Below are 16,341 nucleotides of genomic sequence, written 5' to 3'. Positions count from 1 at the left end.
ATATATACATATATATATATACATATACATATATATATATATATATATACATATATACGACGGGCTTCTTTCAGTTTCCGTCTACCAAATTCACTCACAAGGCTCTGGTCGGCCCGAGGCTGTAGCAGAAGACACTTGCCCAAGGTGCCATGCAGTGGGACTGAACCCGGAACCATATGGTTGGTAAGCAAGCTACTTACCACACAGCCACTCCTGCTCCTATGAATTTTTGGTAAACTGAGCATACCGGAACCTTTTTTGTATCACAATGATCATTTTGACACATTCTGCAGTGTTCCTTAGTGGGTGGGGAATAATAATATGAATTCCAATGCATCCCACAGTGCAGAGGTGCCTCTTCAGGTGACATAACATGGTTTTAAGTTACATAAATGACATTCCACTCATAGCTGGTAGCAGTCACATCTTAAATACATTAATGATGAATGGCGCAGGAATGGGTGTGTGGTAAGTAGCTTGCTTACCAACCTCATGGTTCCGGGTTCATTCCCACTGTGTGGCACCTTGGGCAAGTGTTTTCTACTATATCCTTGTGTGTGTGTGTGTGTGTGTGTGTGTGTGTGTGTGTGTGTATTTGTGTGTCTGTGTTTACGTCCCCGTAACTTAGCGGTTCGGCAAAAGAGACCAATAGAATAAGTACTAGGCATCCAAAGAATAAGTCCTGGGGTCGATTTGCTCGACTAAAAGGTGGTGCTCCAGTATGGCCGCAGTCAAATGACTGAAACAAGTAAAAGAGTAAAAGAGAGAGTAAAGAGAATGAAGAATGACTGCTGAATGAGGTATGGTTTGCTGGGCTGGGGGGGGGCACTTCTGCAATGTGGGATGCATTGGAATATGTTATATTGTTCCCGGCCCACTAGTGAGTGGTGCAGAATATGCTAAAATGATTGTTGTGATAAATAAAGTTTCCAGTACACTCTATCTTCCGTAGCTATTATTTCTACTACATTTAACATGCACTGAGGAATTCTTAATGTAGATCCAGTGACAAATGTACATTTACTGTGGATGATGCCAAGTAGCTATAAGAGGTGAACATGCTTTGCTGGCATACTACTAGGGACATACTCAGAATACAATTTATATGCTAAATTTTAAATTTCAAATCTGAACTTTAAATGTAAGTTATATACATGTGTGTGTATATCTATCTATCTATCTATCTATCTATCCATATACACACACAATCATCATCATCATCGTCGTTTAACATCCGCTTTCCATGCTAGCATAGGTTGGATGATTTGACTGAGGACTGGTGAACCAGATGGCTAAACCAGGCTTCAATCTGATTTGGCAGAGTTTCTACAGCTGGATGCCCTTCCTAACGCCAACCACTCCGAGAGTGTAGTGGGTGCTTTTATGTGTCACCGGCACGAGGGCCAGTCGGAGGTACTGGCAACAGTCACACTTGAAATGGTGTATTTCACGTGCCACCTGCACAGGAGTCAGTCCAGCGGTACTGGCAACGAACTCGCTCGAATGTCTTTTCACGTGCCACTGGCACAAGTGCCAGGAAGGCAACATAAATATGTCACACACATACACATATATATATAGGGGGTGGGATACAATGAGTAAGATTTACTGCATTATTGACTTTGAGAAAAAAATTTTTTGACAAATGTTCACTACCTTACAAAAACTATATCAGCTAAGCAAAGGACCTTCTCTAAATGCATTAAAAACACTATTTCATATTCAGAACTCTATTTCCAAAAATGGATCTAGTTGGTTTGGTTGCCAGCATCAATTTCTATTTGATTTGGTTTCATATTCAGTGTAATGATACAATTTTTTAAGCTAATGAATGACATGAAAATTATTTTCGCTATAAATCAATAAATAGAACGTCATTAGCTATTAAAGTTTCAAAATTTTGAGTAATTTTAGCCAATCATAAGCCACAGACACATTCATACCTGTTTCCATAGTAACAAGCCAAACATGAGAATTCTTTTGTCAGCGAGAAAGTACATGTGTTAACAAATATATTCTATATGTTGCCACTTGCATAATCATTCCCGTGTGCAGAGTACAAATTTGCAAAAATTTTCTGAAAATTCCAAATTTTAAAAACGTTATGAGGGGGTTATATGTTGTATGTTTGGCATAATTTGATTTGTTTACAGTTTTTTTTATAAAAACAAGCTATTTTCAGAATGTTGACAACATGCAGTCACACAAAACGACAGCTTCCAAATCTTGTTTCCTGACATTATGATTAAACTTTGAACCTCTATAACTTTTTAAAAACATTTTTCTAGAAAAAGTAAAGTAACTCCAGCAATTCAGCTTGGAAAAGTATATTAATGTGTCAAATTAAAAAAAATTTTGATAAACTTTAATTTTTGAAATGCTGGTGGCCAAAACAACTAGATCCCAGAAAATTATCACTGTTCTCTTTGAGTATATAAAAGACAAATTTAGATGGCAAATTGACTAAGACAAAAATAAGGTAAATTTGCCACTTTGATTCTCCAGAATTACATTTGAGAAAAGACTCATATAAATCAGCACCGATCTCTAGACATCAGAAAAACCAGAAATGCAACAAAAATCTAAAATATCTAGGTTAAATGAAAAAGGATCATGGGAAAATGACACATGATATGAAATTAATAAAACTCAACATAAAATATTCTCTTCAACTTTTTCACTATCTGCAGGAGTGGTTTTCTTCCCATCATGCAATAGAGAAGAATTTATTGAAATTAGTCATTACTCATTTTGCCCCATTTTATTGAAATTATTAAGTTATACATTAATGTGGGGGGAAATCGACTTGGAATCTAACAGAGATAAATATACTTATTGTTAAACCCCACAAAATTATCCACATATTTTATTAGCAACTTCAATTACAATCAGGTGAAAGGTGAGGAAAATTTTTTTTGAAAAAAGAGCATCTGCCACCTGACTATGTTTCAGACTCTCTCGACTTCAACAACAACAACTGTGATGATCGATTTTTACTGCCAAAGGTGAAGCAACAGTACAAAATGAAGATGCAATACTTGCAATGTAATGGTTTCATTTAAATGAGCGGAAAACTTTACCAGTGAGTGTGTTTAATAATAAGGCAATAAAAGAGAATGACTTTCTCCAGACACAACAAAATATATATACATAATCACGATACACAGATATTGTTTTGCGCTGAGTGGGGATGCTAAACTCCATTGTTCAAAAATATAAGGACACAGATAGTGTGTCATATAGACAGCTGGAGATGATGTTTCCTGGGGATAAATAACTGCAACATTCATCCTAAACCAGGACTGCCACATTATGTTGGCAAATAATCTTTACTCTAAAGTACTGTTACTGAATGTCTCTCGTTGAAAGATTTACAAATAATAATTTTCTATTCTCTCTCTCTCTCTCGGCCTGGGTTCCACAAAGTGGGACTTTACCCAGAATCATGCGGTTGGGGAAGCAAATTTCTTACTACTATTCCTCAGAGCAGGAATAAACATAAAAGGGAAATGAGGTTTCGATAAGTTCCCCATTAATTACTGGTTTCTAACACTGGCAAAAGGGGATATTTTAGACAGAGGCGTTGAGTGGCGTAAAGGGTTCAGTGATTCACTGTTAATTTATTTAACGATCTCAGAAGGGTGGAAGGCCAAAATGACCTCGAATGAATGGATTTTACAAAAAAAAAAAAATTAAATAAAAAAAACTGAGAAAGGAGTATGTGGTACTTGTTACACTCCCTATTGTATGTAATTTGTGAATTTAAAATTATGTGTCTAGTTTATGTAAACATATACAATGTAATAAGCATTAAAAATTAAAATAAAAACAAAGCTGTTTAGAAATACCGACGTGGTGAAGAAAAGACTAGCTCAACGGCTAATATTTTTAACCCGTGCGACAAGTTTCAATCTATGAAGAAAATCCTAGACTTTACTGTATTAGCTGTTACGACGATAGATTCAATAAACACATGTACCATATACATGAGCAAATATAAAAAAATTAGCATGTTTAAATTTAATAAAACTGAAGTTAATTATTCAAGGCATGCCATTCGCTTGGAAAACAATTTAATTAATGTTAACTTATTTAATGTAGTGAGCAGAACAAAATCGAACAACATAAAAAACAAAACAAACTGGGACACATAATCTCCAAGTTTCGTCAGAATGTGGGTGCGCGAACGATCGAACTGCCTGAGAAAAATGTTTCCCGCCGCATTTTAGGTGTGTGTGAGGAAGAAAAGGAGATTCCAAATATATATTAGAAGGCGCAGGAGTGGCTGTGTGGTAAGAAGCTTGCGTGGCACTTTGAGCAAGTGTTTTCTACTGTAGCCTCGGGCCGACCACATCCTTGTGAGTGGATTTGGTAGACGGAAACTGAATGAAGCCCGTCGTGTATATATATATATATGTGTGTGTGTGTATCCCCTCCACCATCCCTTGACAACCGATGTTGGTGTTTACATCCCCGTAACTTAGCGGTTCGGCAAAAGAGATCCGATAGAATAAGTACTAGGCTCACGAAAAATAAGTCCTAGGGTCAATTTCTTCGACTAAAAAGGCGGTGCTCCAGCATGGGCGCAGTCAAAATGACTGAAACAAGTAAAAGAATAAATCATTGAAACATATATATGAACATCCTCGTCGACTTAATTTTTTTTATATTTATGTAAGTGCGAGCGTGTACGATCCTATTTCGATTTGCATTTGTGGCAAGTAATTCCACTTCACTTACGCCGTTAATTAAGTTGTTGTTACAGTTCTCACCATCCCCACCCTGCACTTCTTTCTTCATGTCTAGCTCGAGAAAGCAACGGAAAACCACTCCACTGCATCTTCCTTGCAAAAATTGAGAAAAACATTGCGAAGCTATGTACAGAAACTGATATGATTACATGTAGGAGTATAAAATAATCGTATACAACCCGTTTTATTCAAGGCATACCTCAGATATTTAGCTTGTTCCTTTATAGTAAACTATAAGTCTGTTAACTCTGCAGCTAATCTTTCGTTGCTGTGCAGTAAATTTGCTTCCTTCAACTTTATTTCATTCACTCATTCACATATTTCATTCTATGGAACTTTTTCTTTGGAAAACATTTTTCGTTTCCTTGGTTGTCTTCTCTGAATGTCTTTGAACTCTATTTAGAATTAAGAACTTTTAGAAACTATAATAGAAGCTTCTATTATTAACCAACTATAAAATGTAACATATTGATTCAAACATTTTTGTCTAAATAAAAATCACGCTGTACACTTTGTTTTCACTGCTTGTAATGCATCAAATTTATTCCTATTAATTTAATACAGACATTATTTTCTTGTTCTCATTAGGTATGTGAATTATATTGCGTATTAGTTCCTGCTTTGAGATAAAACAACAAAAATGGTAGTCGGTCAGTCACGAATTATACGATGCAATTAATTGAAGGTAATAGAAAGAGTAGTGATGATAGCTCTAACGATAACGTACATAACAGACCGGATATCGTTATATGGGACAGACTAGAAAAAGTATGAACCATCATGAAGATCAATGGACCTGCTGATGTGAACATCTCTTCGAAAATCGCTTCTATATCCTGATTATAAATTCACATTTCTATCAATAATAATTGAACTTGGTTTCTGTGAATAAATATCCAGGTGACAATATAGATAAGCTAGGCTTTTCAGGAAGAGAAATCAATCGACTGACTCACACATTACAAATGTAATCGTTAAATGGAACAGTAAAAATATACAAGACTTTTCTTAAGTTCAAAATGTAAATTTGCTTTTGTTAACTACATTCCACCAGTGGAGCTTTGTATCTTTATTAGAAGCCAACACCTAAAAACCGAAGAGCACATACAAACATACACACACACACACACACATATATATATATATATATATATATAATCATTTAGTGTTGTCCTTAAGTCTATAACAAAAGTACCATCAATATAAGTAATATATTTTTTAAATCGTCAAAACGATATATTACTTGTTACAACATATAACGTTTGTCCGAATGTTACCGTTGGTTTCGTGACATCAGTACTGCCCAATGGCAATACTCGGCATGAAACGAACGTAATCTTTATATCCTTTACTTATTTCAGCCATTGAACTGCGGCCATGCTTGAGTATTGCCTTGAATGGTTTAGCCAGACAAATCAACCTCAGCCCATATTTTTTTTAAAAGTTTGATACTTGTTCTATTGGCTTCTATGCCAAACCCCAAAGGTACGGTGACGTAAACAAACCAACACTGGTTGTCAAGCGGTAGCAGTAAATAAACACGTGCACGCATACGTCTGACTTCTATACATTTTCTACCTATCAAACCCTCTCGCAAGGCTATGATCGGCCCAAGGGCTTTAGCAGAAGATACCCGCCCAAGGTGACGCACTGGGACTGAATCCAAGACCATGTAGCTGGAAAGCAAGCTTTTCAACCGCACAACCATGCATGTATGTATTTGTGTGGGGGGAAGGGAGAGAGAGAGAGAGGTCTTCATTCAATCTTAGTTTCGTTGGTTTAATGCGGACTAGGTTGGGTTAGGTCGGTTATACGAGGCACATTTACACAGGACTTTACAGCTAAATATTCTTCCCGTTGCCGACACTTGTCTACTTTAAGGGGAGGGGGGGCGTAAGTAAAGAATACGTACACCCAGTGTTTAGGGTTAGGGTTTTTGTTATGCCGAAAACGAGTGGTGTACGTATTCTTTTACCTCCGCCCATTAAGAGCTTTTCATTCCACATGTTTTCGAAACTTTGAGAATAAGAAATGTAAACATCATTTCACTCCATACCTTACAATACTCATCTTCGGTCGACTTAACTTGAAAACACAATTTAAAAAAAATTATTACCTCATGTCTGCTTTAATAAGATAGTTCCTACATATTTACACACGCACAAGGAACACCTCAACTTAGGTCGACTCAACTCGGAAAACGATCTAACATAAATAAAAAAAACATTTAAAAATTTATCAGCTTATGTCAATTTTAATAAATAATTTCTACATATTTTCACATGTATTTTGTTTAAATATCTACTTCTATATCGATCTTTAGGTGATTTCCCCCTTCCATGCCCCCAATTTTTATGCTTTTAAATATATTCACGAGACCGATATAATCGAGTGAAGTTGAAGTTTATTATTCCCCCGACTGCATCAAACTCTTAAAAAAACCCGACATAAAGTCGAAAAAGATGTAACTAGAAATAATATAAACTGAGGTGAGATTGTATTAAACAACCACAAAGATTATTTAGAATGTGTCGAGATCTAAAGATATGATCAGAAGCGAAACCACACGGGAATTTCATTGTCTTCTTGATATTTTCAGATGTGTATTGTATTTTTCTACATAATATTTGTTTATAATCAAACGAACTGATTTAATTCAGATCCACATTTCTTCCCCCAAACACTATGATTGAGAGTTCCTGTTACTATACAGGATGCCTTAATAATTCTTTCTGCATGCTTCACAGAAATCCTTAAATTTTGCCATTAAAAATTGGCACGACTACAAGTTGGTTAACATGCAGTTTACAGTTATGAAAGTGTGAAAATAAATTACAACAGAAACAAGTTGGTTAACATGCAGTTTACAGTTATGAAAGTGTGAAAATAAATTACAACAGAAAACCAGAAGTGATGACAGTGACATCCTCTCAATTCATGTAAACAAATGTATGTGACAAAAAGCAACATGCAGAACGTACATAGATTTTAATATAACATGAAAACCGTATATTTTACACAAGATGAACACAATCACGTGCGCGGGAAAACATAAGTGTCATAGATGCACGAAATGAGATTCGTGGATACAGCGATTCCTCTCCATATCGCGGTTTATTATTTAAGCTTAAGTCGATTCCTCTGTGGTGTTGTTTTTGCATTTATAATAAAATAAATATATACAAATTACAAAAATAAGAGAAAAAGATATACAGTGGAGTATCGCGGGGGTGGGGTGGGGGTTGGAACGTAACACCCGCGATAGTCGAGGGATTACTGTACTTTTTCATCATCACTAAATCTGTTTCACCACACATGCTCATGAAGATATTATGTAAATAAATCAAGGCTTGCTTACGAACTACATGGTTCTGGGGTCCAGTCCCACTGCATAGCACCTTGGGCTAGTGTCTTCTACTATAGCCATGGGCCGACCAAAGCCTTTGTGAGTGGATGTGGTTGACGGAAAACTGAAAGAAGCCCGTCGTATATATGTATGTTTGTCTCCCCAAAATCGCTTGACAACCGATGCTGGTGTGTTTACGTCCCTGTAACTTAGCAGTTCAGCAAAAGAGACCGATAGAATAAGTACTAGGGTTACAAAGAGTAAGTCCTGGGGTTGATTTGCTCGACTAACGGCTGTACTCCAGCATGGTCACAGTCATATGACTGAAACAAGTAAAAGAGTAGTCCCACTCTGTCGTTGAAGTTTCTTTTTGGTGAGCATCCATAGTCCGTCTATAGTCTCACCACTTCCGGTCTCTATCACAATTTAGTTACTTTCTTTTTTTTTTAGGACAATTTACTTTCACTTTTTTACAACGGTAAATTGCAGGTTAACCTACAAATGTGTTTCTCTCACAGCCAATTTTGTTTCCTCATAACTTTCTGAAAAATAGATTCCTTTAATGATATTTTCTACAAATAGTTTTTAGATAGTGCAGATTACAATTATATCAGAATTTGTAACGAAACGTTTGTGTGTGAGGAATTTTGGATAACTTTCCATTCTTCAGAAAGTTATGAAGAAACAAGTCGGGGGTAGGGTGAGTAGGTGGGGGTAACACACTTATGTAGCTATGCTAAGAAAAAATTTTCAGGAAAAAAAAAGCCATGGCAAGTTCCTCTTGAAATATTAATCTTTTGACACTAGAATATCCGAAATGGTAGAACTTGACCAAATGTTTTCTCAACTGTTTAATATTGTTCCTTTACATTCATTCCTAAGTTCAAATTCTATTGATGTTGATCTAAGATACTGACTTGGTTCAATACTGTTGAATTCCCTTTCCTGCAATTTTTCCTTCTGCCAACAAGAGAAATCACAAACAGTTTCAACTTAACCCTTTTGTTACTGTATTTCTGTTGAGATGCTCTGTGTTTCTTTCAATTAATTTTAAATATAACAAAGAATTTAGTAAAATAACTTAGTTATCGTTAAGCTAGTGCTAGGAACATAAATTGTGACTAAGGTTTGGTGGAAGATTTTAATTAACAACATATGAAAACAATACATTTGTACTACAGAGCCAGAGCCGGTTTCAGCCAGGTTGGCAACGAAAGGGTTAAGGCTTATGAAACGAACCTCCTAGTTTATTTATGTATTTATTTACATTTTGTTTTTACTTGTTTCAGTCATTAGACTGTGGACATGTCTTATGTGCCCATTTATATATGACTCTTAACATTTCCAAGTATCATATTTCTAAAAGATTCTGTAAAAACCTTTGAATCTTTTGCTTAATTGAAGCTGGTCTATCTATCTGTGTATGTATATATGTATATATATATTTGTGTGTCTGTGTGTATGTATATATATTTATGTGTATTTTTTGTTTATAGTTTCAGCTGAGAGCTGCAGTCATGCTGATGCACTGCTGTGTATGTGTGTATATTTATAAGTGTAAGTGTGTGTGTGTGCATACATGGATGTATGTATATTGTTTAAAAACATTATTTCTTCAACAAGGATACGAAGAAACCATTGCCTGTGAGAGATGTTGCTGCCAATCCTCTTCACTAACCAAACATACTGCTGTAAGTAGCACCAAAATCTATATAGGTCAGTATGATTCGTGCCCAAAAGATCTAACCAATAAAACTCACATTCAAAGAACTGTATATCTTTACCAGTTACGGCTGTAAGAAATCAGATATAACATCATATTTTATCTTCAGCATATTTTAATGATTCATAACATTAGCACTAGGCTGGAAATGACTCCAATATTTGACTGGTACATATATTTATCAAATCCAGATGGATAGAGGGAAAAGGAAAGCCAATTTGAGGAGTGAGATCTGAAATAATGAATGTAAAATTACATGTAACTGAATATTTGGTGGTACTTCATGTCTTGTCACTTAACACCCAACATAAAACCTCATAAAGGTTTTTTTTGACAACTGTAGTCTATAATTAGATTCTGAAAACTTATGCCAACGATTTTGTAAAAGGAATTATCATGACAGTGTTTGGTGGGTTTTTAATAAAAATAAGCAACAACAACCAAAAGGAAAAAAATAAAATCAATACCTATATATATATATATATATAGGTTTGGCAATATGAACAGGAAAAACAGCTCAAAACATGAGTATGAATATATTCGTTTCATTATTCTTTTAGCTGTTTCAGTCATTTGACTGTGGCCATGCTGGAGCACCACCTTTAGTTGAACAAACTGACCCCAGGGTTTATTCTTTGTAAACCTAGTACTTATTCTATCGGTCTCTTTTGCTGAAGCACTAAGTTATGGAGACGTAAACACATACATACATACACACACACACATGATGGGCTTCTTTCAGATTCTGTCTACCAGATGAACTCATAAGGCTTTGGTCGGCCCGAGGCTATAGTAGAAGACATTTGCCCAAGGTGCCATGCATTGGGACTGAACCTGGAACCATGTGGCTGGTAAGAAAGTTACTTACCACACAGCCACTCTTGTGCCTCTCTCTCTCGCTATATATATATCTATATCTATATCTATCTATCTATCTATCTATATATATATATATATATATATATATAGGGTAAATGAAAGACAGAAGATGGAATATATGAGAATTTGTTATAAAACACGACAATTGTTTCGACACATCAAGCATCAATTCCTCATGGGATGGACACTCAATAATTGGTTCAGGAGCATCCGGCAGTGCAGATGTGTCCCATCAGGTGATAAATAGATACAACTTGTTAAAATAACAGTTCTGCAGTGGATCTTCTCATTTCGTAGAAAGAGAAGCAGCAAAACGAAGGAAATGTCTTCATTTACACAGAAGATCAAAGATAAAATCACAGAAGCAAAAAAGAAATGAACATGCAATACAGCGAGAAAAGTATTAAAAATAATCGTTAATAAATATGAATGTATAAACGCCCTCGGACAAGCTGCATGGCGCATGTACACTTGATCATACAAGCATCTGCGAAAATGCGAGCACATGCACATGGGTGGTTTGGTGCATACATGTTCACATAGCAAGTTAAATAGCAACTTGGTGTTTAATTCAACCATACCTTAAAGTAAATTATGTTAACAGTTACTCAAATTCATTCCCGATGCATTGTGCATTGATGCTATATATATATATATATATATATATATATATATATATATAAAACTCTTTGAAACGCTCAGTTTTAGAATGGTGGCAGCTGATGAAGGAAATGTTCTCTATGTGGCCTGTGTGTTTTCTGTACTCTGTTTATCATTTTGTCCACGTTTTTTTGCAACATCCTGTACCCAGATATGCATCTATATATACATGTAGATGTAGGTATGTACATACATGTGATTTTCCATGCTGGTATGGGTTGGACAGTTTGACCAGAGTTGGCAAGCTGGAAGGCTGCACCAGACTCCAGGCTGATTTGGCTTGGTTTCTACAGCTGATTGTCCTTCCTAACACCAATCACTTTACAAAGTGTATTGAGTGCTTTTTATGTGGAACTGGTATGAGGGCAACTGAAACTAGCTCAATATGTTATCAATGATTAGAGACCACAAGCAGAACCCTCCGGTGAAGTGCAAAGACTAAAGGGTAAAATGCTTGTAACCCTGAGATACCTGCTAGTGATACAGAAGCGTTCCTAGCATTGCATTGGATTTAAAAATAGCTTACAAATCTTCTAGGAGGCACAATGGCCCAGTGGTTAGGGCAGCGGACTCGCGGTTTTGATTCCCAGAACGCGCGTTGTGAGTGTTTATTGAGCGAAAACACCTAAAGCTCCACGAGGCTCCGGCAGGGGATGGTGGCGAACCCTGCTGTACTCTTTCACCACAACTTTCTCTCACTTTTACTTCTTGTTTCTGTTGTGCCTGTATTTCAAAAGGTCAGCCTTGTCACACTCTCTGTCATGCTGAATATCCCCGAGAACTACGTTAAGGGTACATGTGTCTGTGGAGTGCTCAGCCACTTGCACGTTAATTTCACGAGCAGGCTGTTCCATTGATCGGATCAACTGGAACCCTTGACGTCGTAAGCGACGGAGTGCCAACAACAACAAATCTCCTGAGTGGTTCCTGGGGAAAGGTGTAAGGGGGGGTGAGGTGGCAACAAAGCAGCTTTGATGTATATTTCACATTTATTTCACCTAGCAGTTGAAACATAATAACTTATACCTACTTGGTGTACGATGTGACTATGGGTCAGTTTATCTAAGCCTCTGTTACAAACCCTTGTGAGACTGACCCTAATGCTCTGATACAAAGTTCCTGTTTTAAAGTGATTTCAATTTAAACTTTCTGTCAAAATTCCATGTTAATTTGTTCCAAATATCAGCTTAATGATGACATTTTCTTGTTAAAATACTTCATTTGTTATCAAAATTAGTTTAACTCTGTAGCATTTAAACCAGTCATATCTGACCAAAATATTCTATCTATTTTATGTTCAGACTGACCAGATTTGGCCTCTCACACCTATCCTACAATGTTGTTCTAAAACTAAATAATCACATCATCTAAAACTTGAAGTTACAAGACAATGCAAAATCAATTGAAAACAATGTGAATAAATAAGCATTACATTTGGCAGAATAATTTGAATGCTAAAGAATTAAACAAAGTCAGTGTATCTCAACAGAAATATGGTAACAAAAGGGTTAAAGTGATCCAAATTAAAACCTTCCGTCAGAATTTTGTGTTTATTTATGTTCTAAATACCAGCTTAATAATGACAAAATTATCTTAAATTCTTCCTTATTTTCAAAATTGATTAAAACAAAAACAGTGTATCTCAACAGAAATATGGTAACAAAAGGGTTAAAGTGATTTAAATTAAAACCTTCCATCAGAATTTCGTGTTTATTTATGTTCTAAATACCAGCTTAATAATGACAAAATTATCTTAAATTCTTCCTTATTTTCAAAACTGATTGAAACAAAAACAGTGTATCTCAACAGAAATATGGTAACAAAAGGGTTAAAGTGATCCAAATTAAAACCTTCCATCAGAATTTCGTGTTTATTTATGTTCTAAACACCAGCTTTAATAATAATGAAAGTTAATTTTTCTAAGATGTTTGTTATTTTCAAGATTGAATGAAAAAAAGGCAGTGCATTTCAACAGAGATATAGAAAGAAACTGGTTAAAAAAAGTTAGCAACAGTTCAATGTGAGAGCTTGGTTATGCAGTTAAATATGGGTTCCATAAATAAAGAACCTTAAAAGAACCTTGTACAACTATGACATTACTTAGCTGAATAGTTTAATGTGCGATTTCAGTAAAGTTTTTTCAACAACTACTTGCTGGACATACAGTATAAACATCATCATCATCGTTTAACATCCACTTTCCATGCTAGCATGGGTTGGACGATTTGACTGAGGACTGGTGAAACCAGATGGCTACACCAGGTTCCAATCTGATTTGGCAGTTTCTACAGCTGGATACCCTTCCTAACGCCAACCACTTCGAGAGTGTAGTGGGTGCTTTTACGTGCCACCGGCACGAAGGCCAGTCAGGAGGTACTGGCAACGGTCACGCTCAAAATGGTGTATTTTACATGCCACCTGCACAGGAGCCAGTCCAGCGGTACTGGCAACATATTTCTATGAATTAATATATGTAGGAAAAGAGGTTGTGTATATTTTTTAGAAGGGCGCTGAACTTGGAAGCTCATTTCTTGCTGTACAAGCCATGTTGCAAAACAAAAATAAATGCTGCCTCCCTTCTAATTGACAAGGTACCAAAATCTTGTATTTCAGATGAAAGAGGTAGAAATTTGTAGTTTTTATGGCCTTTGTAAAACAGCAAAGTAGAGCATAAGTGAATGATTAGAATAGGCAGAAAGTTGGTGATAATATAAATCATAAATAAATATTAAATAAAGACAACTCATGAAATGAGTATAAGTTATAGTTTGTTGTCTTGCATTTTGAACCTCTTGCTCAGCAAAATACTTCTGAATTCATCATAATCATTTAACATCTACTATTCCATGTTTGCATGGATTGAACATTGTTTACTGAGGCAGATTTTCTACAGATGGATGCCCTTCCTGTCATCAACCATTACCTGTTTTCAAGTAATGTAATAATTTCTCTATGGCCAGACATGTTCTTGCAGAATATTGGAAATGAATGACACTGCTTGTGTGACAGTGGCACTCATTTACAACCATCACAGTGTCAAGAGGAGATGTAAACATTCACACACACTCACACAGACTCTCAAACACACACACACAACACAGCACCACACACACACAGTACAGCACAACACACACAATACAGCAAATACACACACACACACACTACAGCAAACACACACACACACACACACACACAATATAGCAAACACACACACAATACAGCACAACACACACTACAGGTTTCTCTTAGTTTCTGTCTACCAAAAGCACTCACAAGTCTTTGGTCAGCCCAAGGCTTTAGCGGAAGACACTTGCCCAAGGTGCCATGAGGTGGGACTGAACCTTGAATTATGCAGTTAGGGAAAAACATTTTAATGACAAAACTGTGCCCTTGTTCTGGAATTCTAAGCATTGTCAACCTGTCCTGAGGGTTTTATTTCTTGCACCACCACAAGAAGTGATTAATTACTGAAGTAAACGCTCTGATATACATCTACAAATCTGACAGATGTCTTTGTATTGGATTGATGCAGAAAATTCATAGAAATTGAAAGCCAAACAAACAAACAAACAAACGGTGACAACAATAAGAAACAAAACAAAACAAAAACTAATCATTTATTTTACTTTCCAACTCACTTCCTTTAAAGAACAGAACTTTGCTGGTCTGTTATTTATTAATTTGTCAATAATTAGAATTAATGACAAATTTAAACAATATTTAATGCTAAATTAAATTTTAAAATAAATAAGTGATTTTTATTTGTACATCACAAGATTTTAAATTGTATCTCTGAGTGGTCTCCGCCAAATCCTTCATATGGTTTTATTCACTTCAAATAAGTATTGATGATTTATTTTTAGCATTAATTATTGTTTAAAATTTCTCTATAATGCTTATTACAAATCAAGTAATAAAATACAGCGACAGCAAAGTTCCAGTTATATTTTAAACAACAAAATTATTCAGTAATAAAAGTTATATATGATGGAACCTGCAAAATACTGTCATTTCTAATACACACACACACATATAGGTGTGGCTGTGTGGTAAGAAGTTTGCTTCCCAACCACATGGTTCCAAGGTCAGTCCCACCATGTGGGACCTTGGGCAAGTGTCTTCTGCTTGTTTCGCTTCTAATATAGCCTTTGTTTCTCTTGTTTGCATGTTCAACTCATTTGTTTTCGTATTTCATGTTGTTTACTGTGTGTGACGTCCTGTACCTATATATGCATGTGATAAGTAGCTTGCTTACCAACCACATGGTTCTGGGTTCATTCCCACTGCGTGGCACCTTGGGCAAGTGTCTTCTACTATAGTCTCAGGCCGACCAAAGCCTTGTAAGTGGATTTGGTAGACGGAAAACTGAAAGAAGCCCGTCATATATATGTATATATATATATATATGTGTGTATATGTTTGTGTGTCTGTGTTTGTCCCCCCAACATCGCTTGACAACCGATGCTGGTGTGTTTACGTCCCCGTAACTTAGCGGTTCGGCAAAAAGAGGCCGATAGAATAAGTACTAGGTTTACAAAGAATAAGTCCTGGGGTCGATTACGTGGTGCTCCAGCATGGCCACAGTCAAATGAATGAGACAAGTCAGAGAGTAAAAGAGTAGATATAGGGTAAAAATTAATAATTAGTAATTTTACCAAGTAAACTTATATAAACATAATTAAAATTAGGGTTCAGCAAGAATTGCTTCACCACACACCGAAAATTAGAAATAGCAGTCAAAACTACTATTTAAATAAGATTGGGTAATATAATTTACACCTCTTTAATCCTGAAACGTGTATACAGTTAATCAAAGCCGGGTAGATTCGTTATGTTTTTCTTTTTGCCTGTGTGAGTTGCGAGTGCTGCTGTCTGAGAGATATATTTTGGTAGTGAAATAGTAATTTTAACTGCTATTTCTAATTTTGGTGTGTGGTGAAGCAATTTTTGCTGAACCCTAATTTTAATTATATATATATATA

General features: G+C 35.8%; 1 protein-coding gene across 5 annotated transcripts in view; it reads right to left on the bottom strand.

Annotated features, from left to right (window-relative positions):
• Window positions 1-16,341, bottom strand: part of LOC106877586 (putative mediator of RNA polymerase II transcription subunit 26) — a 243,671-nt gene that overhangs the window by 172,314 nt on the left and 55,016 nt on the right. Inside the window, exon 2 of one of the 5 annotated variants that reach the window (XM_052973743.1) lies at window positions 6,868-6,956. The exons of the other annotated variants lie outside the window; for them this stretch is intronic. The gene's annotated coding sequence lies outside the window, so the exon portion shown is untranslated. The remainder of the gene's footprint in view (window positions 1-6,867; window positions 6,957-16,341) is intronic. 5 annotated transcript variants of the gene reach the window in all.

Source organism: Octopus bimaculoides, chromosome 16, assembly GCF_001194135.2.
Source record: "Octopus bimaculoides isolate UCB-OBI-ISO-001 chromosome 16, ASM119413v2, whole genome shotgun sequence".
Lineage (NCBI taxonomy): Eukaryota > Metazoa > Mollusca > Cephalopoda > Octopoda > Octopodidae > Octopus > Octopus bimaculoides.
Note: the sequence above shows the minus strand (reverse complement) of the source record. Positions and strands in the feature narration are given on the sequence as shown.